The sequence below is a fragment of the Pelobates fuscus genome, chromosome 1, assembly GCF_036172605.1.
Source record: "Pelobates fuscus isolate aPelFus1 chromosome 1, aPelFus1.pri, whole genome shotgun sequence".
Lineage (NCBI taxonomy): Eukaryota > Metazoa > Chordata > Amphibia > Anura > Pelobatidae > Pelobates > Pelobates fuscus.
Genome location: NC_086317.1, coordinates 407,236,366 through 407,252,576, shown reverse-complemented (window position 1 = coordinate 407,252,576; position 16,211 = coordinate 407,236,366).

Sequence of the window (16,211 nt, the reverse complement as noted above, 5' to 3'; positions counted from 1 at the left end):
TTCAGGAATAATTTATTAATAAAGACTTGAAAGGCATGAGAATACAATGTTATTTATATTACAATTATATGGCCTACACAGATTATTTGTCCTATCTGTATTTTTGTTGAGATTTGTTTCATTTGAATACTTTCCTTCTCTAAATTCTTCATTCGAAAATAAAACATTTAGTACGAAATATATCAATTTAATAAACATGATCAAGAAACCTTACTACAAAAACTGCATGTAGTAAGGAAACGTAAAACTTGTCATGGCTGTTAATGCCGCTTCATAAATCAAAGGGTAAATGTTTATACTGTCCATCTTATTAGACTGTTACCTGTGCATTCCAGATTGATTCTTCATTTGCCATTTCTTTTGAATCCATCATTGTGTCTTCATTTCTAAGATTTTTTCTCTACACATGGAATTGAAATACATTTTCAGTATTTTCCAATAGTAATACAAGACAATATGTTTTATTAAGAAGAAAACACAGACAGGGTTTTTCACTGAAATGAGAATTCAAAGTGAATATCAAGTTTAATTCCAAAGTAGCCGAAGTAGAAGCATAGCTGACTTAGTTAATAGTTTCCATGTCAGTTAGTTTGGCCGTACACTTGAAATTCACTTTGAATTCTCACTTTAGTAAGTAACTCTGAGTGTGTTTCACATTTTTCTATAAGAGAAAAGAGACTTCAAAATGTTGAAACTTTCACCCTCACGTTGCTGTGAATCTGTCTAAATGTCCGTTAGACATGGCCAGGAACATTTTTATTACGGTACTGAATATTTTGGAAACCTTATTATATGGACTCTGCCATCTATCATGACAAAGCACCCTATTACGCACCGTTTAATCTAATTTACTACATTATTTAACCCCTTAAGGACCAAACTTCTGGAATAAAAGGGAATCATGACATGTCACACATGTCACGTGTCCTTAAGGGGTTAAACCAGGGCTCAATTAATCTCTGGTTTTAAGCTCTGATAGTGACGTTGCCTACGTTATCCTTTTGATTCTGCCCTCCTAGACTGAACACAGCAATCTGTGCATTGTCCCACTCCCCACTAACAAAACACAATAATTTCCAGGAAGGAGAGAAGAGAGGACTGGAGCCAGAATGGCCAATTCATAAATGCATGACATATATACAAAACCAGAATGTGTGTGTGTGTGTGTGTGTGTATATATTTAAACAATTTTGTTATATTTGTCAAGTCTTTATTTTTTTTAGTTTGGAATGAGGGAGGGTTGGAGATTGCTAGAGAATTCTGTGCCTACAGGTGCTCTTCCAGTTAATTCTGTCAAGAGCAATAATTCATTTTCAGGAATAATTTATTAACAAAGACTTGAAGGGCATGAGTACACAATTTTATTTATTTAACAATATGGCCTACACAGAGTATTTGTTCTGTCTGTAACTCTGTTGAGATTTGTTTCATTTGAATACTTTCCTTCTCTTAATTCTTCATTCGAAAATAAAACATTTAGTACTAAATATATCAATTTAATAAACATGATGAACAAACCCTACTACAAAAACTGTATATAATAAGGAAACTTAAAACTCGGCATGGCTGTTAATGCCGCTTCATAAATCAAAGGGTAAATGTTTATACTGTCCATCTTATTAGACTGTTACCTGTGCATTCCAGATTGATTCTTCATTTGCCATTCCGTTTGAATCCATCATTTTGCCTTGAATTCTAAGATTTTTTCTCTACACATGGAATTGAAATACATTTTCAGTATTTACCAATAGTAATACAAGACAATATGTTTTATTAAGAAGAAAACACAGACAGGGTTCTGCACTGAAATTAGAATTCAAAGTGAATATCAAGTTTAATTCCAAAGTAGCCGAAGTAGAAGCATAGCTGACTTAGAGAATAGAAAAAAGGAGACAGAGAATATGGGGTGCTGGAGGGAACCAGCTACCCAGACTCTGAAGTGGTTACAAGGGGTATAGGGGGCTTAACCCCGGGGAAAATTGAAAAAGAAATGAAAGAGTGGGCAGAATAACCACCACATATAGAACTATATGAAGGTGGGAGACTGCTCACTCAATGGTCTATACCCCTTTAGTAATGGTACTTGTAGGGAAGAGGAGGGCGTAGGTTTAAAGCAAAAAAAGAAAAATTAGGAAGAAGACGTGGGTATTAAACCTTTAATGGAACAACTTATATTAATAGTAGTGAGATATAAAACTGGCTCCACCTGTAGCCAGGGGGGGGGGGGGGGGGATTTCCCTAGTGGGGTTAATTCGTAAGTGAGGTAAGTGCTCACAGATACTGGTTGAAGCTCATGCAGTGAATGAGTGCTAAGGACCAATGGGAAAAAGGTCCCTAATAATAATGCACATTAGTATGTCAAACTTAACATATTAGTGTTGCCAGAAGGCTGTCCAGCAGGGCTGGGGGCTAGAGTGTATGGGGATAGATAGTAAACCTTGGTAGGTAAGGTACCCCTGGGGGGAACAGAATAGTCTCTATGGCGGGCTAAAGTACTGGTGTGAAGAGACGGGCAAAAGGAACAAATGGCCAGTTCAGACAGTATGTACATGCCCCACAGAGCATGAAATTGTAGCTTACTGTCAGGTGGACATTCAGAACATGCCCATCCCTCACCCTAAGTAGCCCTAGACTAGCTGACTGTCTCCCTTAAGACCAGGGGACTAAGAAACACTACCTGCTGCTTCAAGGCAGCCTCAAGGTTATCCCTATTACTGTCCCTTAGACATGGCCAGGAACGTTTTTATACCGGTACTGAATATTTTGGAAACCTTATTATATCAAGGACTCTGCCATCTATCATAAAAGCAACCTATTACGCAACGTTTACTCTAATTAACTACATTATTTAAACCAGGGCTCAATTAATCTCTGGTTTTCAGCTCTGATAGTGACATTGTCTAGGTTATCTTTTTGATTCTGCGCTCCTAGAATTAACACAACGAAGGGAGGGTTGGGGGTTGCTTGGAAACTCTGTGCATACAGGTGCTCTTCCAGTTAATTCTGTCAAGAGCAGTAATTCATTTTCAGGAATAATTTATTAATAAAGACTTGAAGGGCATGAGTACACAATGTTATTTATATTACAATTATATGGCCTACACCGATTATTTGTTCTATCCATATATCGGTCGAGATTTGTTACATTTGAATCCTTTCTTTTTTTAATTTATTTATTTATTCGAAAATAAAACATTTAGTATTAAATATATCAATTTAATAAAGATTATCAAGAAACCTTACTACAAGAACTGCCTGTAGAAAGAAAATGTAAATCTCGGCATGGCTGTTAATGCCGCTTTGTAAATCAAAGGGTAAATGTTTATACTTCCCATATTATTAAACTATTACCTTTACTGCCTCAATTAATTCTTCGTGTAGCTTTTGTTTCGGATTCTTCATTTTGCCTTGAATTCTGAAATTGGCTACCTACACATGGAATTGAAATACATTTTCAGGAAATGTCAATAGTAATACAAGACAATATTTGTAATAAGTAGAAAACATTTTGATTAACTGAAATGAGAAATCAAAGTGAATATCAAGTTTAATTCCAAAGTAGCCAAAGTAAAAGCATAGCTGACTTAGAGAATTGTTTCCATGTCACTTAGTTTGATCTTACACTTGAAATTCCCTTTTAATTCTCACTATAATAAATAACCCTTAAGGGTGCTTCACATTTATATGAGAGAAGAGATGTTAGAAAGTTGAAACTTCTAACCTCCAAACCCAACATTCACTTTCCAAAGAAGTCAGGGACGCTAATATAAAAGGATCTAGGCCTCAATTACCTTTTAACATCTACACTATGATTACAGTGTTATCTAATTCCAATTAATAAATAACGGTAACTCCATGAAACAAACACTCCAAGCATCATTCAGATTTGTTTCATTTGAATCCTTTCCTTCTCTAACTTCTTCATTTGAAGATAAAAACATTTAGTATTAAATATATCAAGTTAATAAAGATGATGAAGAAGTCTTACTACAAGAACTGCATTTAGAAAGAAAATGTAAAACTCGGCATGGCTGTTAATGCCACTTCATAAATCAAAGGGTAAATGTTTATACTGTCCATATTATTAGACTGTTACCAGTGTATTCCAAAATGATTCTTCACTTGGCGTTCCTTTTGGATCCACCATTTTGTACTGATATCCAATATATTTTCTCTACACATGGAATTGAAATACATTTTCAGGATATTCCAATAGTAATACAAGACAATATGTTTTATTAAGAATAAAACACAGACAGGGTTTTTCAATGAAATGAGAATTCAAAGTGAATATCAAGTTTAATTCCAAAGTAGCCGAAGTAGAAGCATAGCTGACTTAGAGAATTGTTTCCATGTCAGTTAGTTTGTCCGTACACTTGAAATTCACTTTGAATTCTCACATTAGTAAGTAACTCTGAGTGTGTTTCACATTTCTCTATAAGAGAAAAGAGACTTCAAAATGTTAAAACTTCAATCCCCAAGTTGCTGTGAATCTGTGTAAATGACCATTAGACATGGCCAGGAAAGTTTTTATAACGGTACTGAATATTTTGGAAACCTTCTTATATCAAGGACTCTGCCATCCATCATAAAAGCACCCTATTACGCAACGTTTACTCTAATTAACTACATTATTTAAACCAGGGCTCAATGAATCTCTGGTTTTCAGCTGATAGTGATGTTGTCTAGGTTATCTTTTTGATTCTGCCCTCCTAGACTGAACACAGCAATCTGTGCATGGTCCTGCCCCCCCCTAGCAAAACACAGTGATTTCCGGGAAGGAGAGAAGAGAGGACTGGAGCCAGAAGAGCCAATTCATAAATGCATGACAGATATACAAAACCAGAATGTGTGTGTGTGTGTGTGTTTGTGTGTATATGCATTTAAACATTTTTTGTTATATTTAACAAGTCAAGTCTTTAGTTATTTTTTTTAGTTTCAAATGGGGGAGGGTTGGGGTTGCTTGGAAATTCTGTGCCTACAGGTGCTCTTCCAGTTAATTCTGTATAGAGCAGTAATTCATTTTCAGGAATAATTTATTAATAAAGACTTGAAGGGCATGAGAATACAATGTTATTTATATTACAATTATATGGCCTACACAGATTATTTGTTCTATCTGTATTTTTGTTGAGATTTGTTTCATTTGAATACTTTCCTTCTCTAAATTCTTCATTCGAAAATAAAACATTTAGTACGAAATATATCAATTTAATAAACATGATCAAGAAACCTTACTACAAAAACTGCATGTAGTAAGGAAACTTAAAACTCGTCATGGCTGTTAATGCCGCTTCATAAATCAAAGGGTAAATGTTTATACTGTCCATCTTATTAGACTGTTACCTGTGCATTCCAGATTGATTCTTCATTTGCCATTTCTTTTGAATCCATCATTGTGTCTTCATTTCTAAGATTTTTTCTCTACGCATGGAATTGATATACATTTTCAGTATTTTCCAATAGTAATACAAGACAATATGTTTTATTAAGAAGAAAACACAGACAGGGTTTTTCACTGAAATGAGAATTCAAAGTGAATATCAAGTTTAATTCCAAAGTAGCCGAAGTAGAAGCATAGCTGACTTAGTTAATAGTTTCCATGTCAGTTAGTTTGGCCGTACACTTGAAATTCACTTTGAATTCTCACTTTAGTAAGTAACTCTGAGTGTGTTTCACATTTTTCTATAAGAGAAAAGAGACTTCAAAATGTTGAAACTTTAACCCTCACGTTGCTGTGAATCTGTCTAAATGTCCGTTAGACATGGCCAGGAACATTTTTATTACGGTACTGAATATTTTGGAAACCTTATTATATTGACTCTGCCATCTATCATGACAAAGCACCCTATTACGCACCGTTTAATCTAATTTACTACATTATTTAAACCAGGGCTCAATTAATCTCTGGTTTTAAGCTCTGATAGTGACGTTGCCTACGTTATCCTTTTGATTCTGCCCTCCTAGACTGAACACAGCAATCTGTGCATGGTGCCACTCCCCACTAACAAAACACAATAATTTCCAGGAAGGAGAGAAGAGAGGACTGGAACCAGAATGGCCAATTCATAAATGCATGACATATATACAAAACCAGAATGTGTGTGTGTGTGTGTGTGTGTGTGTATAATTAAACAATTTTGTTATATTTGTCAAGTTTTTATTTTTTTTAGTTTGGAATGAGGGAGGGTTGGGGATTGCTAGAGAATTCTGTGCCTACAGGTGCTCTTCCAGTTAATTCTGTCAAGAGCAATAATTCATTTTCAGGAATAATTTATTAACAAAGACTTGAAGGGCATGAGTACACAATGTTATTTATTTAACAATTATATGGCCTACACAGAGTATTTGTTCTGTCTTTAACTCTGTTGAGATTTGTTTCATTTGAATACTTTCCTTCTCTTAATTCTTAATTCGAAAATAAAACATTTAGTACTAAATATATCAATTTAATAAACATGATGAACAAACCCTACTACAAAAACTGCATATAGTAAGGAAACGTAAAACTCGGCATGGCTGTTAATGCCGCTTCATAAATCAAAGGGTAAATGTTTATACTGTCCATCTTATTAGACTGTTACCTGTGCATTCCAGATTGATTCTTCATTTGCCATTACGTTTGAATCCATCATTTTGCCTTGAATTCTAAGATTTTTTCTCTACACATGGAATTGAAATACATTTTCAGTATTTACCAATAGTAATACAAGACAATATGTTTTATTAAGAAGAAAACACAGACCGGGTTTTGCACTGAAATTAGAATTCAAAGTGAATATCAAGTTTAATTCCAAAGTAGCCGAAGTAGAAGCATAGCTGACTTAGAGAATAGAAAAAAGGAGACAGAGAATATGGGGTGCTGGAGGGAACCAGCTACCCAGACTCTGAAGTGGTTACAAGGGGTATAGGGGGCTTAACCCCGGGGAAAATTGAAAAAGAAATGAAAGAGTGGGCAGAATAACCACCACATATAGAACTATATGAAGGTGGGAGACTGCTCACTCAATGGTCTATACCCCTTTAGTAATGGTACTTGTAGGGAAGAGGAGGGCGTAGGTTTAAAGCAAAAAAAGAAAAATTAGGAAGAAGACGTGGGTATTAAACCTTTAATGGAACAACTTATATTAATAGTAGTGAGATATAAAACTGGCTCCACCTGTAGCCAGGGGGGGTGGAATTTCCCTAGTGGGGTTAATTCGTAAGTGAGGTAAGTGCTCACAGATACTGGTTGAAGCTCATGCAGTGAATGAGTGCTAAGGACCAATGGGAAAAAGGTCCCTAATAATAATGCACATTAGTATGTCAAACTTAACATATTAGTGTTGCCAGAAGGCTGGCCAGCAGGGCTGGGGGCTAGAGTGTATGGGGATAGATAGTAAACCTTGGTAGGTAAGGTATCCCTGGGGGGAACAGAATAGTCACTATGGCGGGCTAAAGTACTGGTGTGAAGAGACGGGCAAAAGGAACAAATGGCCAGTTCAGACAGTATGTACATGCCCCACAGAGCATGAAATTGTAGCTTACTGTCAGGTGGACATTCAGAACATGCCCATCCCTCACCCTAAGTAGCCCTAGACTAGCTGACTGTCTCCCTTAAGACCAGGGGACTAAGAAACACTACCTGCTGCTTCAAGGCAGCCTCAAGGTTATCCCTATTACTGTCCCTTAGACATGGCCAGGAACGTTTTTATACCGGTACTGAATATTTTGGAAACCTTATTATATCAAGGACTCTGCCATCTATCATAAAAGCACCCTATTACGCAACGTTTACTCTAATTAACTACATTATTTAAACCAGGGCTCAATTAATCTCTGGTATTCAGCTCTGATAGTGACATTGTCTAGGTTATCTTTTTGATTCTGCGCTCCTAGACTTAACACAATGAAGGGAGGGTTGGGGGTTGCTTGGAAACTCTGTGCATACAGGTGCTCTTCCAGTTAATTCTGTCAAGAGCAGTAATTCATTTTCAGGAATAATTTATTAATAAAGACTTGAAGGGCATGAGTACACAATGTTATTTATATTACAATTATATGGCCTACACCGATTATTTGTTCTATCCATATATCGGTTGAGATTTGTTACATTTGAATCCTTTCTTTCTTTTAATTTCTTTATTCGAAAATAAAACATTTAGTATTAAATATATCAATTTAATAAAGATTATCAAGAAACCTTACTACAAGAACTGCCTGTAGAAAGAAAACGTAAATCTCGGCATGGCTGTTAATGCCGCTTTGTAAATCAAAGGGTTAATGTTTATACTTCCCATATTATTAAACTATTACCTTTACTGCCTCAATTAATTCTTCGTGTAGCTTTTGTTTCGGATTCTTCATTTTGTCTTGAATTCTGAAATTGGCTACCTACACATGGAATTGAAATACATTTTCAGGATATGTCAATAGTAATACAAGACAATATTTGTAATAAGTAGAAAACATTTTGATTAACTGAAATGAGAAATCAAAGTGAATATCAAGTTTAATTCCAAAGTAGCCAAAGTAAAAGCATAGCTGACTTAGAGAATTGTTTCCATGTCACTTAGTTTGATCTTACACGTGAAATTCACTTTTTTTTTCAATTGAAAATTTTTATTTCTCGAATCTAAGAATTCGAGTATTTAAAATGTATTTTTTAAACAAGGAGGGAGGGGAGAGGGGTACAGAATAAAGAAGGGGAGGGGGGGATCAATACAGTCAAGGCACTCCATTTGTACACAGTTTGCCGTAAATTGTACAATACATCATATATTACATATTTACACAGTTTTCGCAAGATTCTATAACATAATAATGAAGTATTTGAGTCCTTACATGTGTCCAGTTCGTAAAGACGTTAGCCTTCTCTATCGATATCTACCCTTGGGGTGTTAGGGATCAGCTAAGAGATTAAACTAGAGATCGAACTAGGCTAGAGCGTCCTCTCTGACTCTCTAGTTAGGGAATAGTAGTGGTTGAAGTGGTTTGGCGGGTCAATTCTATAAACGGTTTCCAGACTTCGACAGTCCGTGCTCTGGCCGTGTGGGAGGTAGAAGTTAGGAGCTCGTATTTATAATAATGTGTTATTCTATCTAGTAATTCCCTATGGGAAGGACACCTAGTGGATTTCCAACTTTGGGCAATAAGATGTCGAGCCGCTAAAATTATTAAGGACGCTATTTTCTTATCTGCTTTCTTCCAATGGGTCGGGAAGATCAGCAGGAGTGTTAAGGACGGAGTTAAGGGTTCTTTAAGGTGAATCAATTGTTGCAGGAGTGAATGGACCAATGTCCAGAGTTGAGATAACTCTTTACACTCCCACCAAACGTGCATCATATTGCCTATGTCTGTCATGCACCTCCAACACTTTGGGCTTGTTTTGGGGTATATCTGATGAAGTCTTTGCGGTGTAAGGTACCATCTGTATACCACCTTTTTATGCGCTTCTATGTGTGAATAGCAGGAGGTGAGGCCCGAAAGCGCTGTCAGAGCTGAGAGCCATTGTTCGTTTGTAAATATTGGCATTCCCTCTTTTTCCCAATTTTGTACGTAGGTGAATGAGTGGGGAGTATTAAAATCGAGTGTGTTCCTATAGCACAATGATAAAGATTTGGGTTTTTGTGGTGAATGGTGACATCTATTTAGGATCTCTATCGTGTCCTTTAGTCGGTATGGTTGGATCTGAGGGTGTAAGGATACATGGGCAGAGACAGCACTTTTTAATTGTAGATACTGAAAAATGCAAGAGTTAGGAATGTGATATTGGGATTGCAAGATTGGGAACGGCTTAAGGCCCTGATGTGTACATATATCTTTAATAATCTTTACACCATACTTGGTCCAGATTTTTAGGGACAGCCATGGTGTCAATCCAGTTAAAGCTTCTATCGGGGCGTTTACGCAGAATTTCCCCTTTTCGGTTATTGTAGCCATCAGCCTGTCCCAGTATTTAAGCATCAATACGGAAGTGGGGTATAGCGACAGTTTTGGTGGTCGGTGTATCTTAGGGGACCACATAGCGTGGAGTAAGGAATGTGGTTTGGACCTGTCGGATTCCATATCCGCCCATTGAAACGTGTGTTTAGAGGCATGGAAGCGGATAGCAAAGTCTAGAATGGAAGCTTCATAATACGAGGCTAACTTGGGCGCCCCTAAACCACCTCTAGATTGAATCTGTTGTACAATAGATATATGTAAGCGTGGTTTAGTTTTGTTCCAGATAAATCTGGATATCATAGCTTGGATGGACTTGATGGTTTGTGGTGGTACCTGTATTGGTAGCATTCGAAATACATAGAGAATTTTGGGTTCACTTTTAATTCACTTTTAAAATTCACTTTTAATTCTCACTATAATAAATAACCCTTAAGGGTGCTTCACATTTATATGAGAGAAGAGATGTTAGAAAGTTGAAACTTCTAACCTCCAAACCCAACATTCACTTTCCAAAGAAGTCAGGGACGCTAATATAAAAGGATCTAGGCCTCAATTACCTTTTAACATCTACACTATGATTACAGTGTTATCTAATTCCAATTAATAAATAACGGTAACTCCATGAAACAAACACTCCAAGCATCATTCAGATTTGTTTCATTTGAATCCTTTCCTTCTCTAACTTCTTCATTTGAAGATAAAAACATTTAGTATTAAATATATCAAGTTAATAAAGAGGATGAAGAAGTCTTACTACAAGAACTGCATTTAGAAAGAAAATGTAAAACTCGGCATGGCTGTTAATGCCACTTCATAAATCAAAGGGTAAATGTTTATACTGTCCATATTATTAGACTGTTACCAGTGTATTCCAAAATGATTCTTCACTTGGCGTTCCTTTTGGATCCACCATTTTGTCCTGATATCCAATATATTTTCTCTACACATGGAATTGAAATACATTTTCAGGATATTCCAATAGTAATACAAGACAATATGTTTTATTAAGAAGAAAACACAGACAGGGTTTTTCACTGAAATGAGAATTCAAAGTGAATATCAAGTTTAATTCCAAAGTAGCCGAAGTAGAAGCATAGCTGACTTAGAGAATTGTTTCCATGTCAGTTAGTTTGGCCGTACACTTGAAATTCACTTTGAATTCTCACATTAGTAAGTAACTCTGAGTGTGTTTCACATTTCTCTATAAGAGAAAATAGACTTCAAAATGTTAAAACTTCTATCCCCAAGTTGCTGTGAATCTGTGTAAATGTCCATTAGACATGGCCAGGAACGTTTTTATAACGGTACTGAATATTTTGGAAACCTTCTTATATCAAGGACTCTGCCATCCATCATAAAAGCACCCTATTACGCAACGTTTACTCTAATTAACTACATTATTTAAACCAGGGCTCAATGAATCTCTGGTTTTCAGCTGATAGTGATGTTGTCTAGGTTATCTTTTTGATTCTGCCCTCCTAGACTGAACACAGCAATCTGTGCATGGTCCTGCCCCCCCTAGCAAAACACAGTGATTTCCGGGAAGGAGAGAAGAGAGGACTGGAGCCAGAAGAGCCAATTCATAAATGCATGACAGAGATACAAAACCAGAATGTGTGTGTGTGTGTGTGTGTGTGTGTGTTTGTGTGTATATGCATTTAAACATTTTTTGTTATATTTAACAAGTCAAGTCTTTAGTTATTTTTTTTAGTTTGGAATGAGGGAGGGTTGGGGTTGCTTGAGAATTCTGTGCCTACAGGTGCTCTTCCAGTTAATTCTGTATAGAGCAGTAATTCATTTTCAGGAATAATTTATTAATAAAGACTTGAAGGGCATGAGAATACAATGTTATTTATATTACAATTATATGGCCTACACAGATTATTTGTTCTATCTGTATCTCTGTTGAGATTTGTTTCATTTGAATACTTTCCTTCTCTTAATTCTTCATTCGAACATAAAACATTTAGTACTAAATATATCAATTTAATAAACATGATGAACAAACCTCACTTCAAAACCTGCATGTAGTAAGGAAACATAAAACTCGGCATGGCTGTTAATGCCACTTCATAAATCAAAGGGTAAATGTTTATACTGTCCATCTTATTAGACTGTTACCTGTGCATTCCAGATTGATTCTTCATTTGCCATTCCGTTTGAATCCATCATTTTGTCTTGATTGCTAAGATTTTTTCTCTACACATGGAATTGAAATAATTTCAGTAAATTCCAATAGTAATACAAGACAATACGTTTTATTAAGAAGAAAACACAGACAGGGTTTTTCAATGAAATGAGAATTCAAAGTGAGTATCAAGTTTAATTCCAAAGTAGCCGAAGTAGAAGCATAGCTGGCTTAGAGAATAGTTTCCATGCCAGTTAGTTTGGCCGTACACTTGAAATTCACTTTGAATTCTCACTTTAGTAAGTAACTCTGAGTGTGTTTCACATTTTTCTATAAGAGAAAAGAGACTTCAAAATGTTGAAACTTTTACCCTCACGTTGCTGTGAATCTGTCTAAATGTCCGTTAGACATGGCCAGGAACATTTTTATAACAGTACTGAATATTTTGGAAACCTTATTATATCAAGGACTCTGCCATCTATCATGACAAAGCACTCTATTACGCACCGTTTAATCTAATTAACTACATTATTTAAACCAGGACTCAATTAATCTCCGGTTTTCAGCTCCGATAGTGACGTTGTCTAGGTAATCTTTTTGATTCTGCCCTCCTAGACTGAACACAGCAATCTGTGCATGGTCCCACTCCCCCTAACAAAACACAGTAAATTTAAGGGAAGGAGAGAAGAGAGGACTGGAGCCAGAATGGCCAATTCATAAATGCATGACATATATACAAAACCAGAATGTGTGTGTGTGTATACATTTAAACAATTGTTGTTATATTTAACAAGTCAAATCTTTATTTATTTTTTAGTTTGGAATGAGGAGGGTTGGGGTTGATTGAGAAATCTGTGCCTACAGGTGCTCTTCCAGTTAATTCTGTCAAGAGCAGCCATTCATTTTCAGGAATAATTTATTAATAAAGACTTGAAGGGCATGAGTGCACAATGTTATTTATATTAAAATTATATGGCCTACGCAGATTATTTGTTCTATCTGTATCTCTGTAGAGATTTGTTTTATTTGAATACTTTCCTTCTTTAAATTCTTCATTCGAGAATAAAACATTAGTACTAAATATATCAATTTAATAAACATGATGAACAAACCTTACTACAAAAACTGCATGTAGTAAGGAAACTTAAAACTTAAAACTTCACAGAGGGGGAAAAGGGGGATACACACAGGGGGAATGAACTGCACGGGGGGGGGGGGAATTCACACAGGGGGAGGGGGCTGCACATAGAGATGGAAAGGGGGCTGCACAGAGAGGGGGAAGGGGGCTGCACAGAGGGGGGAAATGGGGATTCACACAGGGGGGAATTAACTGCACAGAGGGGGGAAATGGGGATTCACACAGGGGGAGGGTGCTGCATACAGAGGGGGCTGCACAAAGGGGGGATTAACTGCACAGAGGGGGGAAACAGGAATTCACACAGGGGGGAATGGACTGCACAGAGGAGGGAAAGGGGGAAATTAACTGCACACAGGGGGGGAAGGGGGCTGCACAGAGAGGGGAAAGGGGGCTGCACAGAGAGGGGAAAGGGGGCTGCAAAAAGGGGGGAGTGGGCTGCACAAAGGGGTGACTGAACTGCACAGAGGGGGGAAAGGGGAATTCACACAGGGGGAGGGGGCTGCACACAGAGAGGGAAAGGGGGCTGCACAGAGAGGGAAAAGGGGGGTACACAGAGGGGGTAAGGGGCTGCAAACAGGAGGAAGGGGTTGCACAAAGAGGGATGGGCAGCACACAAGAGTGCCAAGGGGACAAGAGTGCCAAGTGTATTTTGAGATTAAGATTAATACATTGTTTTATCTGCATTTTCTGCTTTGGGGGCTGTCTTACATCTGCTGAAGCCTGCTGCTGAAGCCTGCTATTCCGGCTATGTGATGGCGATGTCATCGAGATCACATGATTTTCTAGGACCTGGGATGTCAGGCAAGTTCCCTCCTACACGACCTTAAGGACAGCATTGAACACCCGCCGTCCTTAAGGAGTTAATAGAGACTTAAGGAACATAGGTATGCAATATTAAATTTTTTATTACAGATTTCTTTTTTTCTATCTGTACCTCTGAATTTGTTTTCATTTGCATCCTTTCCTCCTCTAACTTTTTCATCTGAAAATAAAAACATTTAGTATGAACCCCTCTATGCCGTCCCCATTTAAATGGGCTTTAAAGCCGTTGCGGTGGCATGGAACGCCGTAACGACTTTCAGCCCCAGGAGGTAAGATTTACTTACCTCCGCCGCAATCCTCTTCGGCAGGACTGCCTGACAGTCCAGGCAGCCCTCCCACGGCAAATCATGGCCACCTATAGCTGGCTGTGGATCTGGCAGCAGGGGGACTGTCTGAGCTGTCAGACAGTCCCCGTGCTGGTGGGAAGTATAACATAAATTAATTAAACATGTTTAAAATTAGTTAAAAGTATTTATATATATATATATATATATATAAAATACATATATATTATATCTTATATCTTACATATATGTAACGTCATACGTAGTGTATTTTAATGTTAATATAAGCACATATATTGGTATTAAAATACACTTAGAATGAAGTTACATATATATAAGATATATATTATATATATAAAATACATATATATATTTTATATCTATATATATATATATATATATATATATCTATATATAAAATACAAATAACCGCAAATATATATATATATATATATAGATAAATATATATATAATTACATACATGATTACATAAGTATACACGTAGAATTTAAATACATATATATGTATATATATTAGAATTCTAAGTGTATATTTAAGTAATCTTTTAACATAATTGTGATTTAATTAATTCAAATTTGATTGACGTGTCTGACTACCCAGGCAGAAAGTGCAGAGAATGTAATTCGCAATAACTATATTTAACCCTGTAACTTTCCAAGACACCATAAAACCTGTACATGGGGGGTACTGTTTTACTCGGGAGACTTTGCTTAACACAAATGTTTGTGTTTCAAAATGATAAATTGTATTACAATGATGATATTTTCAGTAAAAGTGACATTTTTTGCATTTTTCACACACAAACGGCACTTTTACTGACAATATTATTGTTGTAATATGTTTTACTGTTTTGAAACACTGTTGTTTGTGTTCAGTGAAGTCTCCCAAGTATAATAGTACCCCCCATGTACAGGGTTTTATGGTGTTTTGGAAAGTTAGAGAGTTAAATATAAGGCTTGTATTTCATTTTTTTCACATTAAAATTTGCCAGTTTGGTAATGTTGCCATTGAGACCGTATGGTAGCCCAGGAATGAGAATTACCTGCATGATTGCATACCATTTGCAAAAGTAGACAACCTAAAGTATTGCAAATGGGGTATGTCCAGTCATTTTTAGTAGCCACTTTAGTAGTCACAAACACTGGTCAAATATTAGTTTTTTGCTTTTTACACACAAAAACAAATATGAACGCTAACTTTGGCCAGTGTTTGTGACTAAGTGGCTACTAAAAAGACTGGACATACCCCACTTGCAATACCTTGGGTTGTGTACTTTTGTAAATGGTATGCTATCATGGGGTAATTCTCATTCCTGGGCTACCACATGGTCTCAAAGGTAACATTACTAATCTGACAAATTTTAATGTGAAAAAAAAGAAAAATTGAATGTGCTATATTTGGCCCTGTAACATTCCAAAACACCATAAAACCTGATAATGGGGGGGTACTGTTCTACTCGTAAGACATTGCTGAATACAAATATGTGCATTTTATTGCAGTAAAAGCGAATTGGATCATGACATTTACCGCTAAAATGTCAGACGGACCTACAGGTTTTTTTTTCAAATCTTAATTTCCCACCGTTTTTTTTCTTATTTTATTCATAATAAAATGTGTTTCATATATGAATAGTTCATGAGAAATTAAAGCCCTGGTTCTCCTGAACAAAATGATATATAATAAGTGTGGGTGCACTTAATGTGAAAGAGGTGAATTACGGTTGAACAGACATATTGACTCTATTGACTCCGTCCTGAAGGGGTTAAATATATTAATTTAATAAAAATGATCAAGAAACTGCGTGTAGTAAGAAAACTTAAAACTCGGCATGGCTGTTAATGCCGCTTCATAAATCAAAGGGTAAATGTTTACACTTTGCACATTATTAAACTGT